Source organism: Pelodiscus sinensis, chromosome 1 (assembly GCF_052426305.1).
Source record: "Pelodiscus sinensis isolate ZL-2025 chromosome 1, ASM5242630v1, whole genome shotgun sequence".
Lineage (NCBI taxonomy): Eukaryota > Metazoa > Chordata > Testudines > Trionychidae > Pelodiscus > Pelodiscus sinensis.
This window is the reverse complement of record NC_143052.1, coordinates 266,310,391-266,335,711: the sequence shown is the minus strand read 5'-3', so window position 1 is coordinate 266,335,711 and position 25,321 is coordinate 266,310,391.

Genomic DNA, 25,321 nt, shown 5'->3' with positions numbered 1-25,321 from the left:
TTTGAAAAGCCGCATGTCCTGTTTCAGCACTTTGGAGTAGTATAGATGAGCCCTAAGTGTGCAATGTAGGTGTACCCTTATTCAATGCTTATAGAACCTTGAATATGTATGTGTGCGGGGGAAGAGTTGTTTTTTTGGTTTTGTTTTGTTTTCCTACATAGCTGTATGTAGTGAGCAAATTTTGGAAAACAGCCAATAAGTCCTTTGGAGGAATAATAATTAATTGCAGTATAATAAATCAATGGTATGGAATTGCTCAATATTCTAATAAGGAGCACATTAGTGCACATGCTGAGTGTTCTCTAGCTTCTCTAGAGACTCTCATTCAGATTCCAGGAAGTCAAGACTTTTGATTACAACTGGAGACTAAGGCTACATCTAGACTACAAGTCTCTTTCGAAAGAGGCTTTTTCGAAAGATACTTTCGAAAAAGCTTCTTTAGAAAAAGAGCATCTAGACTACAATCAGTACTTTCGAAAAAGCAAGCTACTTTTTCGAAAAAGAGCACCCAGGCAGTCTGTATGCTCTCTTTCGAAAAAGCACAGTTTGCATTACATAGCGCCTTTTTTTGAAAGAGCACTTCCTCATTTCCTCGTGAAATGAGGAGTACCGCCATCGAAAGAAAAGCCACATTCTTTCAATTTAATTTCGAAAGAACGTGGCTGTAGTCTAGACGCAGGGAAAGTTTTTTTGAAAAAAGGCTACTTTTTTTGAAAAAACCCCGCAGTCTAGACACTACCTAAGAATCACAGAACTTGGCCTCTACCCTCTGCTCTGCTACTGACTTGCTCTGTGGCATTTGGGTAGTCATATTTAACCTACCTCTAAAATAGGCTAGAACCAGCTTGTATGAAGAACTTTGAGATCCTCCAAACATAAAGCTCTGGTTTTAGGCTTGGACACCATTCTGGTGATTGCTTGAACAATATTGCTTGAACAATATTGCCAGCTGGATATGACTCATCTATTTTATCCATTAGCCTGAAAAGAAGAAGTCTTGTACTTTGGTAGAAACTATATGGGATCCTAGAACCCACTTATTGTACTTCCTTTGGATTTCTGTTTGTTGAGGGGATTTAATGAGATGCTGAAAGTTAGAACTTTAACATGTCTGACTGAACTTTTTGCAGAGAAGCCAATTCCAATTTTGTCATCACAGTTTCAAGCAATTGCATGAGAAACTTACAATGGGAGGTGTTGTTTTATCAGGTGATCAAATTAATATTCCATCTTCACAGTGTTGCCAGGCAAGCAGGCTGCTTGAGGAGTCCTTTGAACACTTCATATTCTGTTGATTAATGCAACATACTTCAGCTCCCCTGTTCTATGAATCAGGTACCTCCCACTATTTTGTTCACAAGTATCTCTGCTGCTGTCAGAAGAGAGCAAGCAAAGCCCTTTTACTCCAGAATGTCTCCCATAAAGATAAGAAATTAACTAGTAAGGTTGTCTACATCACATGAATGAGTCTGAGGACCTATAGAAGAGAAAATGAAGACCTTCCACTGCCTTTCACTTGTATATTGCTTTTCTGATAAACACCTCCTCGCTGTTCTTTTTATTTTTAATGTCATAGATTTATTAGATTTATCAGATAAATATCACGTTTCCTTCACCTAACATTCATGTTTGTCTGACTATGCTGAAATGACAGGAGAAATTGGATGTAGTTTTAGTTAGTTTGCAATGTTATTCTTCAAAATCTGGGAGTACTAGAAAATAAAATTGTACATTGCAACTAATTCATATATATTTCTACATAGTCAGAAGGGAGGGTGCCATCACCTCTCACCCTTTCCAACTCTGGCCCCACCCATCTTTGCTTCCTTTCTGCCCTTATATAAAGGTTAATGAGGATATAGAGGAAGGTGGATGTAGGAGCACCAAAACTCTTCTTCACTCCTTTAATATGTAGCCTTTTACTTTATTTCAAGAGCATTTAGTAATGTGGTATGACACCACCATAGGTTGGGCTCTGGTAGCTAAAATTTCAAGTTTAACAGAGTGAAAGGCACCTCTGCTATTTGCTTTAGGGTAGATCTAGACTACATGGCTCCGTCGACAGTGCCATATAGATGAGTTTACTAGACATAGCAAAATGAAGCAGTGATATAAATAATCACCACTTCATTTACACCAAAATGGCCACCGTGCTGTGCCGATCAGCTGTTTGGCGGCACAGCAGGGCAGTCTGGATGTGCCGTGGTCGACAAGGGATGCCTTTGTCGACTGCTCCAGTAAACCTCATTTCACGAGGCATACCGGAGCGGTTGACAAAGACTTCCCTTGTTGACCGCGGCATGTCCAGACTGTCCCAGTGTGCTGCCAAACAGCTGATCAGCACAGCGCAGTGGCCATTTTGACATAAATGAAGCAGTAATTATTTAAATTGCCGCTTCATTTTCCTATGTCTAGTAAACTCATCTACATGTCTCCGTTGATGGAGCTATGTAGTCTAGACATACCCTCAGAGTGTAGGAATATATAAAGTCCAGATGAAATGATCACAAATACAATCACAAATACAATATCTAGACTCTCTTACAAGTGTTTTTAAAGTTACAATTAAAGTAATGATTATTCAAGCCTATAGAAATTCTGTTCAGACCTATGCATATGTAAAAAATATAGCTATACTTATATCCTTAATACCAGTGTTCAGGTCTAATGGGTTTTTCATGGCTTGGTCATCAGCAAAGGAATGATGAATGTTGGAATCTCCCACAGGAAGCTCAGCGTTTCCATTCTAAGCATTCCCTTTTTATAATGTGATTATGTCTATACCTATGTTCTGTGCATTTCCATAAAAGTGTTGGCCTTCTTTTCTCTTATTTGTCTGTCTCCCCTGGAAACTTAAGAGACCCCAATTTTGTAGAGGCTGTGTAAGTTGTATCCTATGGTTAAAGACACATATCTGAGACACATGCACGTTTATAGCATGATCTAATATTATTAATCTTCTTGATAATTTTTCACAGACTTATGATTTGGTACATCTTTTCCCATTCTCTTAGGGCATCTGGTTATTTTCTGGTCATTTATGTTGTTCTTCTTTTCTCCAAAGTCTAAAATAGCTAGGCTAATGTCTTGAACACTTCAACCTATAGATTCTTGTGTTTCAGCTTCTCGTAGGGATTGTCTTCGCTTACTGCAAAATCAATGCTGTGGATATCTGTTTCCCAGGGTTAAATTTTGCAGATCTAGTCACTGACTCCCACCAGAATAGCAAGTTGTACAAGAACACTATGCAGCCAGGAACCCCCCTTCTGCCTCAGTGTTTCAGGTCCCCAGACTTCCAGCTCACCCTTGATCCAGTTCCTGTTGCCATCTCAGTCTTTTCCAATCCCTGTTCCAGCCTGTTTCGGCCTTATCCAGGTCCTACACCACATTGTTTCAGCCCTGTATCTCACTCCTAACTCCCACACTAGTGAACTTCTACCCAGGTAAACCTATAGACAGACTCTGACTACAGTTCTGATTTGGCTTGTCTGGACTCTAACCTCTTCACTAATTCATAATTTATATCCAGACTGAAGTTTCTGTGCTGTCCTCACTCCAGTCCTGATTCTAGAAACAGCTTAGAATTTTATGACTTGTACTTGACTTTGACTCTTACCAACAAACCTGGCCATCTGAAGCCTAAATTTTGTCATGGCCTGCCTGATCTCTTTGCCATTCTCAAGGTTAAAATAACATATCACCTTACTCAGTGTAAATTCCTCAGCTTCAAAGCCCTTCCTGAAGCATCCTTCCATGATCCAAGCATGAGGCTGCTGAGCCTAGAAGCCCCCAAAATACTACCAGGAATGAAACCCCAAACAAGTTTGCTTCCTATCCACAATGATATATGGGATTAAGAATGTGCACCAATTCCCTGAATGTATTCACAATGACAGGGACTTCTAAGTACCGCACGCTCCTTGCAGGGCAGGAGGAGACTTTGTATGCTTCCCTCACTTCCAAGCCCTGATTGGCCTGGGGTTGGAGAAACATTCAAAGTCTCCTGCCCTTCCAGGGGCTTGGTACTTAGGGTGACTCTAAGCGCGACACTCCCTTGCAGGGTGGGGACAGACTTTGCGTGCTCCCCCCATCCTCTGATTGACCTGGGCACAAGGGAGGGAGCACACAAAGTTAGGGGTGCAGACGCCAATAGGGAACCCCCAGTAGTTTTGAATAATTGGCGGTTCTCTCTGGGGGGGAACGGGGGGAAACACTTCATGTGCTCCCCCACCCACAGACCATTCAGAGTCTGTGTGTGGGGGGGGGGGGACACAGAAGTGTCCTGGCCCTGCCCCTTCCTCTTGAGGCCCTTCCCAGCTGGCCCAGGACCATTTCAAAAATTTCTGAAGTGGCCCTTGGTTAAACATTATTGCCCACCCTGCCCTAATGTGAGCCTTTCCCACAAAAATATCCCATCTATTTTGTTAATGGGTCCTGTGGCACCTTATAGACTAACAGATGTATTGGAGCATAAGCTTTCATGGGCAAAGATCCATTTCGTCATATGCATGACTAACATGGCTACCCCTCTGATATTTTGTTAATGTGATTCCAAGCGAGAACTTTAACACCTGAAGCATAACTGAAGATAGAGCTTTTGGCCAAACCCCACTTTTAGCACATGCCCCCACACTCCTTTATCCTTACACTCTCTTCTTGTACCCAGGGCCTGTGCATGGCAGCTGACTTACTCCCATTCTGTCACTATCCTACAGCCTTCCCCAACTGCTGAAGCTAATGTGGACTCTAGAAGCACTATTTCTCAAGCATGCCTAAATTTGCAAGTACTCTGAAAAACCTGCCTTCATTAAATGCCCAGTAAATGTCATTATATACCTCTGTTCACTGTTAGGCTTCCTGAAGACTTAAAGGCTATGGTCAGCATAATAACTAATCAGGTCTTGGGAAAGAAATGCATAAACAGAAAAGCAAGTGTTTGCCATGTCTGAAATTATGTGTGATAAAACTTGGGGGAAAATTCACATAACAGCTCCTTGACATCATAACCATTGACAGGGGAGGCAAAGGAGGCAGCTGCCATTGGTCCCTTGAAATGACTGCTTGATCTGTGGGTAGCACTGGCAATACTAAAGGACTAGCTAGGAAGCTAACCTCCAGCCTCACTCCTTCCAACTAAAGTCTCCTGCCTTTTGGAGTCCTGGCGCTGTTCTCCCACCTTCCTGGGACTAGCAAAGTTTGTTCTCACTTCCACTGGCCACTCACACTAAATTCAAATATAAAACCTTAAAAAAATGAACAATCAAAGTGCTAGATATAGATATTTCATCTAAATGTGGTGCTGCAAACTCTTCCATTATTTAAGAAAAAAGGGGTTTCTAAATTTCTAAAAAGATATCACTATTCTTTGGGCTTTAGGGATTTGTTCAGGCATTTTTCTTCAATAGAATTCTTTAGATCTGAAACCTCACAACAGATTACCGCTGCTTGGTTGGAGGCACTCACCCGAACTGGAACTCCATCTTATATTAAAATTTATTTGTATAGCAGGGATTTTACCCTGTGTGCTCAGAATTTCTTCGTGCCTTATGCATTGGATGGTGAGATTTTTAATAGTGCTCAGTGTTGGCCTAACTCTTCACCCAGGGAAGTCATTTTTCCCATTTTTCCCTTTTGAGATCAGATTTAGGACACCGCTGGGCATTTTTAAAAATTCTTCCTTCAAAACTTTCTTTTGAAGACTCCAATGCTATTGTCCAGGATAAGTGGCTTCTTTGCTCCATATCTGGTATGAATAAGTATGGACCGAAGTAAATTTTAGTTCTTTCAGTATGAGCACTGTTACTTTGTGCAAGCTTATCCTCAGATGTGGTGGCTAAAAATAACTGGGCGATATTTCTCATACAAAAAGAAACATTTAAAAAAATGTCACTCGCTGTAGAGCATCGGGACTATACAATTATTTCAAGTGTGCTCACATGTAGTATCAAGAGGGGATTTATGAAATGTAGCAACTGTCAAATTAGATCAGACCTATGGTCCATCTCGTCCATTATTTGATCTCTGAGAATGACCAGAATAATTTGCTTCTGAGAAATATTCCAGAATTTCCACAATAGACAGATGAGGGATAAATTACCATCTGTCATAGCAGGGCGCTTCCTCTAATTACCAATAGTTAAAGCTAATTTCTAACTCTTGAATCATGAAGTTTAAATATCCCTTCCAATTTTTTGTGCATTACCTATTATCACATTTTTTCCCATAAAAAGCTCTTTTTTAATCTCGCTAAGTTTTTGGCTTCAATACTGTTTTATGGCAATAACTCTTCACAATCTAATTGTTTGAAAAAAAAATTGTAAATGTTTTACCAAATGTCTGTTTGTATTTGTGTTAAAAGAAACATCCGATTTACCTTTTTATACCATTTAATACTTTATATTCTTCTATTATAGTTAATTTTATTTGTTTTCTTAATTTAAGATATAAGCATGTCTAGTCTTTTCAATTTATTTTCATATGACAGTATTTACATGACTCTATACTGTTCATCACCCTTGCATAAACCCCTTGCAATTTTGCAGTCTCCTTTCTGAGACAGGATATATAATTATGATGCATACAAAATTTCAGATGAGTCTGCACCATTGATTTATATAGTGACATTATAATAACGCCCACATTATTCTGCATTCCATTCCTTATTCATCTTAAAATCTTCTTGGCTTTTTTTTTTTTTAAACTCAGATGCACATTGAGACACTATCTTCAATGAATCCTACCTAATGATATTCAGGTCCCTTTCCTGAGCTGATCATAATACTTTAGAATCCTACAAGATTCTGAATAGTTTAAATATTTTCCTCAATGTGCAATACTTTGCATTTCTCTATACTGAACTTATTTTTCCACCATGTTCCTCATTTACCTGATTATCTCATCTGAAGCTCCCTACAGGCTTCTCTGTACTTGTCTTATTTTTGTAACTTTGTCATTTATAATATTTTCCTATCTCACTACATGTTGTCTTTTAAGATCGCTAATTAATATGTTGAACAACATGAAACCAAATATGGAACATCAAGGTTCCCCATTATTAATCTTTTGACATCATGAATATTGACGATTTATTCTTGTTCCTTCCTTTTTGCCCCCAACTAGTTTTTGATCTATGACAATACTTCGCCTCTTCCTTCTGGACTACTTAATTTATTTCATTATGTCTTCTGTGGGACCAGGTTTAAGGTGTTTTGGAAGCCTACATTATGTTAATGAGTTCTTTCCCACAATTATATTGACAGGTTCAAGAAACTCTCCCAGATTAGTAAAACATGATTTCCCTTTGCAGAAGCCATGATGATTAGATCTCTTTGAAAGCTCATATCTTCTGAACAGTAATTTAAACAGAGTAGACAATAGGTAAAAGCTCTTCTTCAAGAATTCAAAATTCACCAGTTTATTTATTTATTTATTTATTTATTTATTTGACATTCATAGAATAGTTAGAGATAATTAAAAATTGTCATTTCTGAGTTGGAGTTCCCTAGCTGTTTAAAGTTCATTCACAGAATACACAACATATATATCAAAGTACAATACAGCATATTTCCCAGGTTTCTCATAAACTGTCATGTTCTGGCAGCAGAATATATTAAAATAGCTTTTTTTCTTCATACCTGTCTTTACCTCATCAATTTTTAAAGGCCAGGGGATAGATGTAGTGCTGTTCTTGCACAAACAGGTTTCTGGTAGAGAAAAAAGATAAACATTTTTTCTTCACAAAGGGCCAGATTCTCTCTTAAGGGCGGATCCTGCAAGATGCTGAGTACTCCTGACTTACACAGTTTAGGCTTCTCACCATATCACAGAATCTCTCTTTACTGTATAGTCACCTAATGCTCACAAGTGAAGATAGGAGAAGGAGCCAGTGCATTACATTCTATCCAAATCTAGGTGGTCATTTTTCTGGATTTACAGAGCCTTGTGATTGCACTCCTCGGCTACTATGTGGAAAGGCTTTTTGTTCCCTCTCTTAACTCATCCTTCCGCATGTGTACAAGGTCAGCAACAATATGACCTTAATCAGAGATATGGGGAAAAGACATCAGTTAATAAAGTTCAAAAGTTTATAGATTATAAGGCCAGAAGGGACTACTGTTATCATCTACTCTCACGTGCATATCATAGGCTACTGAGTTCTCTAAACTAGTTCTTATTTGAAACAGAGCCCACTCATTAGAAAAACAATCCAACTTGATTGTAAAAATGCCAGTGATAAAGAATCTACCACAACTCCAGTAAAGTATTTTAATTATTAATTATTCTCATTGCTAAACATTTGATATTTACTTGCTAGATTGAAGAGCTCATCATCAAATATTTATTTCCCTATATGTAGATGCTCAAAGATAGTGATCAAGCAACCCTTAATCACCTTTTTCTTATCTGAATAGCACTATAAGTGACGTTTTCTAAATTTTTACTCTTGCTCTTGTCTCTTCTCTGAGTGCATGAACCACAGGGTTTTTTTTTTAATAGACAATATATTTATATATAATTATATATTTTATTTAGACTGCAGTTTAGTAGAGCTAAGTCAAAAAACTGAATTTCAAACTTGCAGGAAATCTCATTGTGACAACCTCCCCTCTCCCCATGGAAATTAATATATATAACTCAAAGGTGCTTTGAGCAAATAATTTCATGTAACCTATCGATCGTCATTACATGATCTGCTAGTTCTGTTTATCATATTTTGATGTGTGCACCATTCTTGTGTGTAAAATTAGACATATAAAGCAGCGACTACTTTATCATTTTAAAATGTGCAAATGGAAAGCCATCAAGTGGGGCTTCTGTGTCTGGGCAGTCATATGCAAATAGCCTTTTGTGCTTAAGGTGTAGCAGTGGTTGGTAGGGACTGGCCAGGTGACTCCCCATACAATCCAGGAATTCTTTAAAACAAATAGGAAGGGAGGAGTTTTTTTCAGAAGTTTTTTTTTTTTCTGAATAAATAGTATTTTGTTTTAAGAGCTCTGGCTAATCATTGGATAACCATGTCATTGTCCATAAAAGAACAGAAATTCAGGTGGTAAAGTGAAGTCAGATGTGCTGAGGTAATAACAGTGAATAGCACACATCTGCAGCTTCAGGCCTCAATCTGGAGGAAGAAGAATTGCAGGATTTTTTTGAGTGACAAACTAGAAGCTTGAGTTCCAAGTGAGGTTCTTTTGAGTAGGCTACAAGGATATCAGAGGGAGAATTCTCTATATCAGGAACCATGATAATTGCCGTTACAGGGTATTGCAGTATATGATACAAGCATAAATAGCTTTGGCAAGGTTTTTAACACATAGAAAAGTCATCCCAGATTATGAATCTTGCCTACAGAAAGGAATGAAATAACATATTTTATGTTTTATTTGATAGAGTATGAATTAACTGAAATACACAGACTACTACTGTCTCACTGGGTATTTTTTAAATAGTGTCTTTGATGACTTCTCTATAGAAGTCATTCTAGGTACAATAACCTAGATAAAATTCCTGCCATTTTTTTTCCACACTTCTCCCATATCACAGAATCAGAGGGTTAAATGGGACTGCCAGGGTCACCTAGTTTAACCCCATTCTTAATCTCATAATGAGATTTTCCTTTGCATACTTTTTAAAGTGCAACTGAAGTGAATTTGTAAAAATAAAACCTACTCCCGCAATCATGTCTGCTTTCTTTAATGACAAAAACTAAATTCTCTGCTTTTTATTGCTATTAGCACTGAGGAGCTATATAGTAAGGGAAGGGAGCTGAGTTCCTTTCTGGATCACATTTCATCACCTGAATTCTTGAAGTTCCAACCATGGAATATTTATTATTGGTAATAATACAGGAATCAGAAAGAACAGAGCTTGACTTATATCCATGCTTGAATTTGCATTTAGGAAAAACATCTATCCTTTTATTTGTAAGGTGAGAAAACATGGTACTGAGTCACTGACATATGAACAAATTCTATTTGCAGAGTATGATAGATTGTTAAGGACTTCAGTAAGCTGAGGCATGTTCCATAACAAAAGGTAATGTATGTGTGATTCAGGTCGGTGTACTGTTGAGATGATGTTTGGATAACTGTGCTGAGTGAAGCTTTTGAATAAATAACTTCAGTAGCAGCAAGGTTTTTAGATAATGACATTAGCTTTATTTACATAATTTGCATTGTTGACTTACATTGATTACATTGTATTTGTGTGAACATATTGCTTAGAATAGATTATGATTGGATATTTGGCATGTTCTGTTAATTCATTGAGGTACATGTTTTGACAGGTTTAAAATCGCAGACATTGATATCTGAATGGGTATAGCATAAGGCACAGCTAGAGTCTTAAGCTTAAACAAGAGAACAATGATTTAAGGATTTTTTGATATATCAAATCTGTCTCTCATTCTATCACAGTCCTGCATATACAGTCCCTGGGAAAACACAGATTAAGGACTATGTGCCAATCATGATTGTACAAAAGGAAAAATATAACTTGTTGTTATCTTGGTTTCTGCATTAAGGAAAGTTATTCTAGCAAAAATGAATGTAATGGAATTGTAGAAATTTAAAATCTACAAAAAATAACAACGTATGTTGCCCATTTTGGGAGATCCAGTTCAAACAGATAATTTAAGAAATTAAATGAATGGAATTAAGCTATCTAGTACTGTAGTTTCACAGGGGAGAATACCATACTTTCACTGGGGGGAGGGTTTTTACTGAGTCTGGGTAGAGGAAACGATACACTGCTGAGGCCTGACTGATTTAACAGGGTTCATCTTCCAGCTCATCCTTCCTAATGATACGTGGGTCTTCACGTGGGTGGAATGTGGTTTACCGCAGACTGCATTGGAATTTAAGGTAAGAACGAGGATGGGGAATTTCAGGTTAGTAGGCTCTACATCATGGGTTGTCAATCTTCAGTATGTGGCCCATCAAGGTAATCCACTGATGGGCAGTGAGACATTTTGTATATCTTGAGTATCTGCAGCCAGAACCCCCTGCTGCTCCCAGTGACCTTGGGATCTATAGAAAGCAGTATTATTAGTGCCTCAAGACACTGCCGTAATCTTCAAGATCAATGGCTTGAATGTGTAAAATCTGCTGTCTTTCTGTGTCAAGGGAGTGTAGCAGGCTTGTGTGGTGAGAAAGTTTCTGGTTTGGTTGTATTGCCAGAGCAACTCCTCTCTCGCTCTTCTCCAGCAGGGAGTGTGCTTTTTCTGGAAACCTTAGGGTATGTCTTTTTCTTTTCTTTTCTTTTCTTTTCTTTTCTTTTCTTTTCTTTTCTTTTCTTTTCTTTTCTTTTCTTTTCTTTTCTTTTCTTTTCTTTTCTTTGCATTCCAGTCTCATTAGAATCCTTGCAACCCTTTTCTCAACAATCTACAAGTATCTGAAACAGCTTTGGCAACATTCCTTTGTGTTACCAGTTTAAGAAAAGTACACAGAAATTTTGATGCCTACGTAGATCATTATAGGCTGTTTGGAAATGCCAACAGTACTTTGTGAGGCAATGAGAAAGATTACTACTTTGGTCTTCAGACAAAAGTTAAGATTGGATTGTATCCATGTTGCCAGCAGCTTCAATGGAATGTTGATTTTGGGTTTAGTTCATAGATTAATTGTACATTTTGTGCAGATATCCAGTCCATGAGGTCTTTGCTATAGTTTTCATTTATTTTATAGCCCCAGATACTGTGATTATTAAAATCACTGACATAGATTCATGGAGCAGGAGGCCTGGGGAGTACTAATTTTGGCCATCTTGTGCTAAGGGCTTTATAGACATTAATGTGGAGTTCCCCTGTTTTCACAGTTGTGTAAATGTGTTCTTTTCTGTAGTGGAATAATATTAAAATCTGGAATACAACTCTTGATTAATTTTGCTAACCCATATTTCAGATGACAATGGCTAGAAGTTAGGTTGTACATACCTGTTGGTCATTGGGTCTCTTGCAACATCAGGTTATCAATGTTGTAAGTCTTCAGCAGAAAAGCGTCCGTGGCCAATCTAGACGCACTTTTGCGCAAAAAAAGTCCTGATCGCCATTTTCGCAATCGGGGATTTTTTGCTCAGAGCAAATCTCAGCTGTCTACACTGGCTCTTTTGTGCAAAAGTTTTGTGCAAAAGGGACTTTTGCCCGAACAGGAACAGCATAGTATTTCCGCAAAAAGCACTGATTTCTTAAAGTAGGAAGTCAGTGCTTTTGCAGAAATTCAAGCGGCCAGTGTAGACAGCTGGCAAGTTTTTCCAGAAAAACGGCTGATTTTCCGGAAAAACTGGCCAGTCTACACACAGCCTGTGGGCTTGATTTTTTTATTTGGATTTTACTGGTGAGATCCATTGGACAGCCCTATCCAAACAAGTTTATAACATGTCTCCTTTTTAGGCTCTAGCCAAATCATGAGAACTCTAATTGTTATTGCTACCTACCTGTTTCCCCACTCTCTTTCCTTTCCCATGCACATATTTTGATTATTTCACATCTTCGGAGTTGTTGCCTGAAAAATGTCTAGATGTGCTGAGATATTAGCTGATTACCATTTGTGAAAGATTGAAACTCACTCATTGAAATGCAAATAGATCTAAATATATGCAAAGTACTATCTTCTCTCAAAATGGAGTCTAAAACTCCATTTTGAGACAATAGAATTTTCTCTGGTCATCCATTTCAGATATGGGTTATGTCACGTCCACAGGTAGTAGTTGAGATTTAAAAATAATAACTAACCCGCCTGTTGTAATTTGAATAAAACATGAATATTATTCATGAGTCATGTGTCGACCAATGGTTTTGAACCATTCTCAAAGAGCATTTTCCATGAGCCAATCATTTTGAAACGGAACACTCATGCATATGTATGAACCCAGGCTATTTAAGCTTTAGTTCTGCAGCAGTTCGTTCTGGTCCCTGGGCTTGACCTTGGGGCTAGCTGCATCGGGTTCTTTGTTCTATCGGTATAGGCTTTAGGTTTAGAGAGAGTGAGTGAGTGTATGCAAAAGGTCTTGTAAAGCTTTATCTGGAGAAGCTAGCAGAAGGCTATATTCCCTCCAGTCTATATAATCTAGTATTTTTCTGTGAGTTAGGCTGACAGAAGGTCAGACCTTCTCACTTAGGTTAGGATTAGTTAGTTTAGTAATTAGCTAGGTTAGCTCTTGTCGTCGAGTCTGTACGGCAGGTTGCGTCGGTCAACGCATGTCGGCCGTCATCGTGCTTGTCTGTCGGGCTCGTCGCGGTTTAGACCAGGGTTTTATTTTAGGTTAAGGTTAGGGTAGGGTTAAGATAGAGTCTAGCTTCCATCGTCTGATCCTGTCGCTCTGAAGCGCGAGGAAGAGGATCCGGAGACCAGAGGCTTCACGGAAGGTGAACTGACCATCACCGAACTCAACCTGTACTTCGAGGGATCACCTTGGCCGTTCCTCTCCTGCGGCTTCCAATTAGCCAAAGGATTGTAGGTCGCCAAGCACCGGGATCATCAGACAAGGGACACCTGGTAGTTCCTCCCTGAAGGCTTTCAATTAGCCCGAGGGTCGTAGGTCACCAGCATCACAACAATCGCCCCTTCTTGCCACAGACTCTGTAAAGTAGGTATAGGGACCTGGAGGGACTGCCCTTCCTGGTCTATGTAGAATAAGTGGGGACTGCCCACTTCTATGTTCATTAGAGGTATTGTTGTTAACATTTCTGTTAAACAATATAGTCCTGTGGTTTTCAGTTTAAATCCACGTCTTAAGTTTTTATTTCACGCGTCCTATTAATCTAAGTTCTGATACTCACTGGTGATCAGATACGGCTGAGGGTCACGCACCTAAAATACCATCCCCAGTGGATGAGCTCAGTTACAAAGTAACTGTCAGGAGTAGTGTCCTTAAAGACCTTCTCCATTCTGTTCAAAGAGATACAGCTAACAGAATTTAACAGATCATTTGAAAAGAGGCATTTATGTAAAAAATGCCCCCGTCTAAACTGCCATTTTTTTCAAATGAAGCATGGGAAATTCAAATCCCGGCTTCATTTGCAATATCGACATGCTTAATTTACATCCTTTACCGAAAAAGGGATGTAGTCTAGACATAGCCTATGTTAGTGACTATTGGGGTTTTTAACTGATCACAAAAGACACATGTATTGTGATTCTCTGACTGGATAAATGACAAATTTTAAACAAGAAAATGGCACAGCAGAACATAAATATTCTTTGGTACAAATCATTGAGTGAATAATCATTTGTGCTTAATTTTGAGATACCGTCTGGATGAGAAAAAATACTTTCATAAACAGACAAACGTCCAACTATTTTAAAATAGCTTATAACCCAATGGACTCTCTATATTTATTAAAACATATATTAAGCAATCCTTTTTCATACTATTTTGATAGTCCTGATTTTTAATACAGTTACTGGGAGAAAAATCAGGAAGTAACCAATCTTATTAAAAATGGCCACCTACAGTTGCTTTTTTGGGCTTACCCCATCAATAAATTTGTAGCAAAAAGATAATATACATAAACCACTTCCTTATCATATTAATTTTCTTCTGTAAAGTTAGCAAAAGTAATGTTTGTAAAGTTTAAATGTTTAAAAATTTTGTTTTTGTTTATAGTTTATTTTCTTTTTTTCTTTCAGTGTAATACTTCTTGAGAAGGACACAAGGAAATCAGTTTTGGAAAGAATAAGAATTACAACACATCTTCAAAATTTCAACCCTAACAGTACGTATAGTTTATCAGAAATGACATATACACTTATCCACTTCTATTTCTATAGTTAGTATATTAAGTTGTAATTTTTCTTATCAGTTCATGAAATGCAGAGGACAGAAAAAGTCTTCATGAATTTTAAAAGAGTTTTCAGCACCTCTTTAATTTCACCTCTTTTAAGGTCATCTTTGCAATTTCTTCAATATGTTCAAAAGTAGAGATATAAAAAAATTCCTAAGGGCTTAAAAGTTATGCAGCTTCCTAGAGCTCATAAACTGGCTGCACACAAATCCAAACTATTCAGGGAACTGGTTGTCACAGGGCACACTGGGGAAGCCAAACAGAAAGCTCTGATCTACAGATGGGATTTTCTTAACATCACAGTTGTAAGAAGGTGAAGTAAATAAGCTTCCTGAACTTTAGGAAACTCTTCCTCACTCATCCTTCCTCTGTCTTTTTTTGGGAGGAGGAGGAGGGGAACAATAGTAGCGATTGCAAATGTAGGGCACACTAAGTTAATAACCATGGTCCTCAGCTCGGAGAAGAGTCCATACTGGAATGCTTTCTCTCTCAAACTGCATTTCAGATTTCATACTGGAAATTTTTTTTTTAAGTCTTAGATTACTGTTAAGTAAAATCCCTGTCATATGTTGGCAAATGAAGACAAACTCCTGGAGTGAGGTAGACATGGAGCACAAGTTTTTAGGGTATTTGGTGAAGACAAGCTTCAAAGAAATCCAACCCTCAAAGAGGTATCAAATGCGATTATAATATAAAAATATAACTCGGAGGAAAATATGAGATATAAGGCAGAATATGAATAAATGAACTGGAAAACAATTAATTGAATGACAAATGAATGGGGTTATTCCCATTCACTTTAGTGGAAATTTTTTCTAAAGATATGCAGGTGTGAAAGTAGAAAGAATTATACTGAGAGGCTACATCTAGACTGGCCCCTTCTCCGGAAGAGGCATGCAAAGCAGGTAAGTCAGAATAGGGAAATCCGTGGGGGATTTAAATATCCCCCATGGGATTTAAATAAACATGTCCACCGCTTTTTTTCCGTCTTGGGGAAAAGCTGGAAAAGAGCGTCTAGACTGGCACGATCCTCCGGAATAAAGCCCTTTTCCGGAGGATCTCTTATTCTGAAAGTAGGAATAAGAGATCCTCCGGAAAAGGGCTTTATTCCGGAGGATCGCGCCAGTCTAGACGCTCTTTTCCGGCTTTCCCCCAAGCCGGAAAAAAAGCGGCGGACATGTTTATTTAAATCCCGTGGGGGATATTTAAATCCCCCATGGATTTCCCTATTCTGACTTGCCTGCTTTGCATGCCTATTCCGTCTTATGTGGCCAGTCTAGACATAGCCTAAGAGAAAGATGAATTATGCTGTAATAATTGAATAAGTTGAAGGAATACTGTTTGTCTCTGAACAGGAAGAAGAAAAGTATGTTAATGTTGTTTGTAGGTATGCAGATCAGAGTGCTAGCCATGTGGGCCTCAGTTAATAGGAAAAGGAACATTAGGTGTTAGGGAGAAAGCAATTGAGATAACCAAGGAGATATGGACAGGAGATTGCTGTGTGCTTGATGTGGAAATGAAGATACTTGACTACCCTCACACTAATCATGTGAAGTTTTTCACCTCTTTTAATCCTGTTAATTTTGTCTTTCTTTTGACTGTATAAATCAAGGGGTTTGAACCTTGCATGGCACTCACATTTTCTGGGTGCATTTAGCAGAGCGGCTTTGCTAATAAACAGAGCTGTCTGACAAATCTGTGAGTCCTGTCTGACTTTGACACAGGTATAAGAAAAGTGTTACGTTATTGGAGAATAAAGACTAAACTGTTGTCCTGATGAGATGTTGAACATTGGTCAGAAATTGAGTGGGAGCATGGACTTTAATAAAAGGGATAAAGAAGAGACAAGGCAGAATTGGGAGCAAAATTGAACTAGTATCTTAGTTGTCTGTACACAAATGCAAGAAGTTTATGGTGTGGAAGAAAACAAGCCTTCACTCTGCGTTGTGTTTAAGCAACAAGTAGCCAGAGGCAGTTTTATTACGAGCTGCAGCAAGGGAAAAACTGGTTCGGACAGTGGGGGAAGCCCCCCCCCCAGAGGCAGATCTTCGAATACAAGCAATTATGAAGCAGTTTTTATACTGTCTATAAAATATAATAACAATAACAATTAGTCTCCTTCCCATTATAAACACCAATGGCTAACAGTTATTTAGTTCCACCCAGATGCGCCTTATCTCAAGGTCCCTGCCAGAGTCAGCATTCTATCCTTATCTCCGTATAGAGGCGAGAGGCGAAGGCAGCGTCTAATTACAGATCTCGCGTTGTCAGGCCACTGACTTAGCCTGACTCTTGCTCTCTTGTTAACAAGACCAAGATGGCTGCACACAAATTCCCTTATTCCCTTTTCCTGCCTCCACAATCCCCCCTTTTGTGCTTACAGCACAACTACCTTTCTAAACCTTTTTTTCATTAAACATTACATAATTAGTACAAACATAAAAGCTATTTCTATTACTACATCTTTTACAACAACAATCAAATATGAAACCTTTAATAAGCAAAAGCAATATAATCATTAATATCCCCAATATAATTCTATGATGGGGCTGTTCTATAATTTTAGTAACATAACACAACATATCATAATTAGTAACCAAATTAGGGAGGGCAGGTACATGCTGATGGTACCTGTCCATAAGCACAGAGTCCAGATCAAAGGGAGAAACCCAAACCACTCCCACAAGTTTCTCCTTGGCAATATACAATACTTTGCTTCTTTCACCAAGGTCAGTTCTTAATGTCCTTTTGTAGTCAGAAATCTTTGGGCTTTGACGGTGTCAGAGGAGCAGACTTTTCCTCTTTTTTTTCTTGAAACAGTCGTGGTTCAGCATCATGCAGGGGAGAGCTTACCAGCACATCACCCTGTAATATTTTGGTTCTTCTGGTGTCCAGCAGGTGGGAAAGCAGGACCAGAAGAGAGAGGCTTATCAGCAATTGGGGTAGGATCATTTCAAAACGGAGGGATCTTTTTGCAGTGAGAAGCATTGGCCAACAGTCAGTTCTTGGCACTTCACAGCGGTGTTGGTGGTTAGCAAAACTTGGTAAAGGTCTTTCTAGAGCCGTCTTTCACTGATGGACATAAGAGTCTCTATTCTCTGAGCTAAAAGCCAGCTAGCTCCTTTGGAACCTAGGAATAAAGCAAACCGTAAAAACAATCCCGCGTGGTTCTTTGGTTGTTTAGTACCGGCCTTATCAAAGTGAGGCCCTTTGGAATGTGGTTGCCAGGGGAACCAGGGTCACAGTAACTGTTGAACTGTTTTACTTCCCAAGCTGGCCTAATACTTTCAGGTTTGAGTTGTCAGTTCTCAGCAAGATACCATGGACTGCCTCAGTTTACTCCTATAGTTCCTCTCTCTTGACTTTGGGGTTCTCCTTAACCCACCAGGTTAAATACAATTTAAGGGGTTTTAATTTACTCTGGAAGTACGTGTACAGCACCAGCACTGTTATAAATGTTATAATCGAAACTTCCCACATAATTTGACAAACACTATTCAACTCCATCTTTAAGATATTTCATCGCCTTACTGGTGCTGCCCATGATTATAGGTTTGACCTCTACTGCCTGGTTGAGTGCTGCAGAGGTAGGTGTTTGGCATGGTCCACAGTGTTTCCCTATCTGTGTGTACCTCAGACGGCCAGCCCTGATATATCTTTGGGCATTGGCCACCAACTCCTCGATCTTTGCCTGCAGGGCCAGTAAACCCTCCTCTAGGTACTTACTTCCGTCATGCCACTCAGAATCAGTTGTTAGGTTACTCATCACTGCCGAAGTGCGATAGAGCCGCATTCCATCAACGGTCAGGATTATCCGGCGAGGGGCTGTTATGCACACAGACGGATATGTAAAGGGGCAAGATGGAGTGATCTGTCTGGGTAGTCAAACACCAGTAGGTACCGTTTATTTGGATCAGCTTGATGTTTTTGTTTCTCTGAGACAACCACATCAAACCTAGGCAGATTCGTCATGATGTTAAATGGACAGGTATATAAAATTTCCTTATCAAAGTGGGTGCAACAATCCCTGGGTGTAGGGAGGCTCCCACAGCTTCAGAATAAGCAATGCCCTCGACTCTATCTATATGCCCCTGCTTTGATACAGACAGGGAGGTTACCATTCTGATCTGATCTGAGTGAGGAATCCTCAGAGGGGCCAAAAACAAATGGTTATACTATGCCCTGTCCAGGTGGGCCTTTGGATCCTCATGGATTCTCTACTTCCCTACTCCCATGGGTAGGCACAGGGGAGATGGGGATTCACCACCATAAGGGCTGGGTGGTCAAAGCTATCCTATTCTTCAATACTGGCCTTCTAATTTCTTTAATTTAGTTCCATTAATTAACAATCCAATTAGTCTCTGGTCCAAATATCTGGTTAGGTCTAGTGAAGTGGACACAGAGCTGGACAGATCCTTCAAACTACTCAGGATCAATAGGTTAGCTTGGCTGGTGTCTAGGCCTTCACAGGCACTGGATATTACTGCATCTACTAGCCTGGATTTGTTACAATTTCTGGGCTATGACATAAGTGTTGCTGACAGAGTTTCCAGGCCCAAACCAATCTGCGATGGTATCTGCTAAGCCCCGTCGTGGCCTAATCAGGCACTTGCCAATTTGATTAGCCAGTCTAGCACACAGCTGGTCTATACCAGTGTGGAACATCACCAAGGTAAGGAGCAGTGACAGTTGTCCTGGTTCTGGGACAGGGGTCTGTTCAGGGCATGATGCACAATTGAGAGGCTCTATTTTGTCCTCAAGGACCTGGTTAATAATACCTAAATGAGGGCAAGTTAGCAATGGCCATTGTTTAACAAATGACAGCCATGCCTCAGGGGTTACCTTTGTCTGGGCTTTAAGTGGTAAGCCACAGTGGGAGTCAGTGGGTCCAATTCAGTGGCCTGATGTCAGTGTTTAGCTTCTTTCCCACAATATTCCATACAAACTTTAACTCAGAGGACTGTGTATTTTTTGTCCACGTAGTGTTCATGTTGTTACAATAAATAAAATAATTATGTGTTATAATATTATGAGGGGCGGCCCAAGGCCATGTATTCCCCATTGCTATTAGCGTGCATTTGTTCTATGTATGTGACTTGAAGGAGGTTACGTTGACTAGAGTCACTGTTTCTCTTATAGGACCAAGCATGGTTCACAGATGTTTAATTGTTAACCCATGCAATTCCATAATTCTTGAGGCCTTTTAAGGCATCAGGCACCAATGAGTACAGGGCAAGTAGCTGTTATTGCAATGGTGAGGTTACTAGTTTCCTCATTGTTGTGGGCATCTTTACTTAAATATGCTGATGTCTCACTTGCCCGTGTTGTTTCTTATAGATTTCTTATTCTCTCTGGCCAAACCACTTTTATGGTGGTTTTATATTTCATTTGTGTAGCCATTAAAGCAAAACCAATCCAGTGGGGGAGAGGGCTGGTACCCCACTTCCAGTCCTTCTGTTCATGTGATGCACTCCTTGCTTCTTTCCAGTTCCTTTTTTTGTTCACCTGTGGAGACATTGTTAACACTCTCCTAGCCTAAACAATTACCAAATAGTTGTCATGGTTGGTATCTTTGAGGATACGTCTAGACTGCGGGGGTTTTCCGCTGCATCCAGGGAACACGTTTGTTCTTGTGCTTTTTTTTGTGGAAGAGCAAACACACACTTTCAGGGAGTCCTGTATACCTTATTCTATGGCGCCAAATGGCAGAAAAGCCTCTTCCAGAAAAGTAATTGGAATTTGTGTAGCTTTTTCCGAAAAAAGACTGTAGTGTAAACCTAGGCTGACAGAACACCTAATCAGAAAGAAGAGGCTGTAAAGGGAAATCATGCCTCATTAATCAGCCCCAGCAGCCCGGCAGCACTAGAACCTGAGGAGTCCTGGTAACCCTGGAGCACGCAAGCAGCAACTCCAGGCAGGCAGCATCAGGGCTTGGCTGGAGTCCTAGCTGGGGGCAGCACAAGCAATGTTGGGAAGCACCTCCCCTCGTTTAGCAAATCCCCTTGTTCGGGACCAGTGAGGTCCTGAGGGTGCCAGATGAGGGAAGTCCAACCTGTATGTAGCAGATTTTAAACAAACAAAAAGAGAATTATTTTCTCACACAACGCACAATGTTGCCAGAGGATGTTGTGAAAATCACGACTTAAACAGGGTTCAATAAAGAACTAAAGAAATGAATGGAGGTTAGGTCTATCAATGACTATTAGCGAGTAAGGGTTGGAATGGTGCCTGGAGCCTCTTTGTGAGAAGCTGGGAATGGGTGACAGGGGTGGGATCACTGGATGATTACCTGGTCTGTTCATTCCTGCTGGCACCTGGCATTGGCCACTGTCGGCAGTCAGGATACTGGGCTAGAAGGACTTTTGATCTGACCCATTATGGCCATTCCTATGTTCTTAATTAGATTGGTTACATGTGCTGAATGCAAATTCAAAACTGAACAGTGAATATACAGTTATTTCTGAATTTTTTATATTAATATTATAACAAAAATACAAAAATATTTCATCTTAGACCCTGAGGCCATGGCTTTTGTTTGAGCATATTCCACTCTTTCTCTAAGATCTTTTAAATTTCTACAAAGCTATAAAGTGCATTTGTTAAACAGTAATTTTTCACTTTGTCAGCAACATTAACTATTCATGGACGGTGATGATTTATTCCTAATTTTTTTTTTCAGAACTAGGGGCCAAATTCTGAACCTAAGTACTTTTGAAATGCTCAGTCCATCATACTTCTTTGGCCAACTACAAATTGGTATCCATAAATTCACTGGAAGAATCTAAGAGGTAAGGCTATGCAATTACCTGCTCCCATCCCTCCTCAAGAGCAGATTGCATTTCTTCACTTCTCCTAATTATACACAGACATTCCCATATATCACTAGAAATTTTTCTCCCATTCAGATGTAGATTTCCTTGAAAATGCAAGATTAGCCTTAGAAGAATAAAACAGTCCAGGTTATAAGTTATATACCAAGCAAATTTCATGTATTGGTGGTGAGTGGAGATAGAGTCAGTAGGGGTGCATCTAGACTACAGGATTTTTTCAGAAAAAATGGCCGTTTTTCCGAAAAAAACCTTCACTTACTTCCACACTGCTATTTTGTTCTTTTGAAAGAAAATCAAAAGAACACAGAGGTTTTTCCAAAATTGGTAAACTTCATTCTGTGAGGGAGAACACCTTTTCCTAAAGATCTCTTTTGGAAAAAGGCATGTGTGGACACAGAAGAGGGAGTTTTTTTCGAAAGAAGAGGCCTCCAGGAAAAAGCACAGGTGCCCTGGTGGCCACTCCATCCATAGTGATCACTGCAGGGTCTCAAATATGGCTTACCTCACATTCTAAGAAAATGTCATAGTTATTGGCCTATTTGTTATTCCGAGGAGCTAGCTATCTGTCTCCCTCACTGTCTCTAAATTTAGAAATGTCTTGTTAAGTATTAAAATATAATTCATACTTTTTATCATTTAAAATGTGTAGATCATCACAAACAGTGCTAGAAACATATTTTTCCAGACTTCTTTGGTTGTCCATATGTATATGTATTTCAGCATCTTTTCTAATTGTTTCTATGGTTACGATTCTATCGAGGTTACTTAAATGCCCAGGAATACTATTGTCACATTCAAATGTCTGAACAATGTATTAGGTACACATGTAATTACTAGTTTTATCCAGAGAATCATGATTTGTGATTGTTGCATGTATCACAGCATTTCTAAGTCTTGGCTTGACAAAGCCTGGCTGGGTTGACTTAGTTGGGATTGGTCCTGCCTTGGGCAGGGGGCTAGACTTGATGACCTCCTGAGGTCTTTTCCAACTCTGTGATTCTAAAAGGAGGCATAGCAAAAATATTTTGGAGGAATCCCCAGCCTCAGTTGTTAGCATTTTCCTACCAGGTTCTGTATTGGTGATATTCATAATGATATTTGTCTTACCTAGCAGTCCTCTGGCAAAAATAAGAAAGTTATGTGAAGTGAAATAGCCACATCAGGAAGACAGATAGATCACGTGTTCAGATTCAGAGGTAGTAAGTAAAACATGTTCTCAGTCTACATTAGCACATCAGTGGTTCAAAGAGGTTTTGATGCTCCATGACTCCCCAGATAAATACGAGTTTTTGTATTTCATTAAGGTGGCGTTGGCAATCATAGAGCCTATAGTGTATGTAAAAGCGAGATATGGAGGCAGTCAATGGGTTTTCAGTTAATGAAACATCATCTGCTTTGTGTTAAACACCTTATTCATGATGTGCCAAAATGTGTTCTCCTTTCAGAGCGGCAACTGTATAACTATGTTACAGAAATATAGCCCGGGGGGGAAGCACAGTAGCCAAAACCTTAAAGCTTTGTTTTCTTTCTTTCTTTTTTTTTTTCCAGAGCAGCATCCTGCCTGCTATTATCTGTAAGCAAATGTTCCAGTTAACATATTCTGGCAGATAGCAGAGGTGTGATTGCAATGTCGCCATAGCCATAGAGTCATCAGAATGACATGCAGCCGATACTCAATAGTCAGTCTTTCTAATGCAATTGTTTGGGATTGTGTGATGGAGGGAATTTTTAGTGCACTGTGGGTTTTTTAATAGTGCAGTTTAATCATGGGGTGAAAAGTGAAGATAAGTTGTGTTGATGTAGAAATAACTTAGTCAATTTACTTAGGCGTTTACTGGTATCTGTTCATTGGATTTGAGAATACAAATGCATAACACAGGTTCTAACAACTGGGAAAGGAAAACACGCAGTTGTTTTATACAATAAACAAACAGATAATCAGTCGCCTGCACACACACACAAAAAAAGCCCCACAGTTTTCAAAATTGGGAGGTTGACCATTTCTGATAGCAGTTAAGTCCATTTGGAGGGGAGCAGATGAGTTTAAATCTTTTGTTCTGGATTTCCCTGTGTTTGATGTGAGCAAGACTGACCATTCTCTCAATGACCTTAAAACATGCATATTGCTTCAGAGAGACTTCAACTCCAGACTTCAAGGAGAAGCTTCAGAATTGTCATTCATGCTTAAATTTGACACTTTATGTATGGGTTTAAACAAAGACTCTAATTATCTCACCCAATACAAAGATAGCTTCCCCAATTATCACCCCTAATGTCTTTACCTCACAGAAACTTCCCCTATTATCACCCCTATGTCATTACCTCACAGACACTAACATTCCCCCCTCACTGCCACTCTGTTCTAAAATTTGATTGGTCAATTTCACATGTGTTCATTTTTTTGATTGTATCACTTTGGTATATATGGTTGTGCCGATTTTCTTCCACATATTGATCTGAGGAAGTGGGTCTGGCCCATGAAAGCTCATCACCTAATAAACCATCTTGCTAGTTTTTAAAGTACTACATAGTTCTGTCTTTTGTTTCAGAATAATGTCAGTTATTTCAAAATAAAGGCTTGTTGTGTAGATGTGCTCTTTGTTATTTCAGAATCATGTCAGTTATTTCAAAATAATGCTGCTGCGTAGACATAGCCTAAGTGCTTTGCTCCCCTACAATTTAGGGATTGTGCCCTGTTTCTTACCAGTCTGCCCTGAGGTTGGTATTCACACTCTGGAGCCACGGGAATACAGCTTGACACTGGACCCTTTATAAAACACGATTTTGCCTATCTATGTGAATGAGACTACTAATTGAGTAAGGTACACTCATCAGGAGTGAAGGTAACAGAATTAAGCCATTAGTCTGGTGTTTTCAATTATTATTGGTAAGTAGGATTTTCATTTATTAATACTTAAAAGAAATAAAAACTCTTATATTTTCTAAATAACTTTCAGGAGGAAAGAAAGAAACAGGAAAATAGGAGGGTATATTTAATTCATTTGTTATCTGAGGATCCACTCGGTCAGATCCACTTATTTCTGCAGTGTCCATATATCTATTTTAGTGTATCAATTTTCCCGTCTTTGTTTTGCTTACAGATCAGAATTACAGTATTCTTGTTTTGTCAGAAGCACTTAGCTCAGCAAAGTTACACAACCAAAACGTCCCACCCAAATCAGATTAAAGGGAAAAGAAAAAGGGGTTATGGAAAGTTAAGATTTCAATTAAATATTCCAATCAGGAAATGGTAAAATTGAAGATGAATTTTCACCCTGTAATCTTATGTGTATGCACTATTATATGCTTTTAATTACATTACATAACCATATTATATATGTGAACATCTACTGATGTAGGAAAACATATCATGGCAAAGATTATACAAAAAAACAGGAGCCTAAATGTAGATTCCTAAAACTATGCATAGGCACCCTAGATTAGCTACAGAATAGTACACAGGAGATATATCAGCAGAACTCTCCACTTGAATTTGCTACATATTACTTATTTTCTACATACTTCATCCAGTATATTGTAGAAAACTGGGAATAAAACTGTCTTAGCTATAAATAAAATGGATATTAATATAATTAACCAATGGCTGGTATAGCAAAGGCAAGGACAATAATTTCTTTTTCGTTAGAAGCAGTTCTTAATAGGCCAAGTTCTACAGACCCTGTTCAGATGAAATAGCAACTAACACAATCCT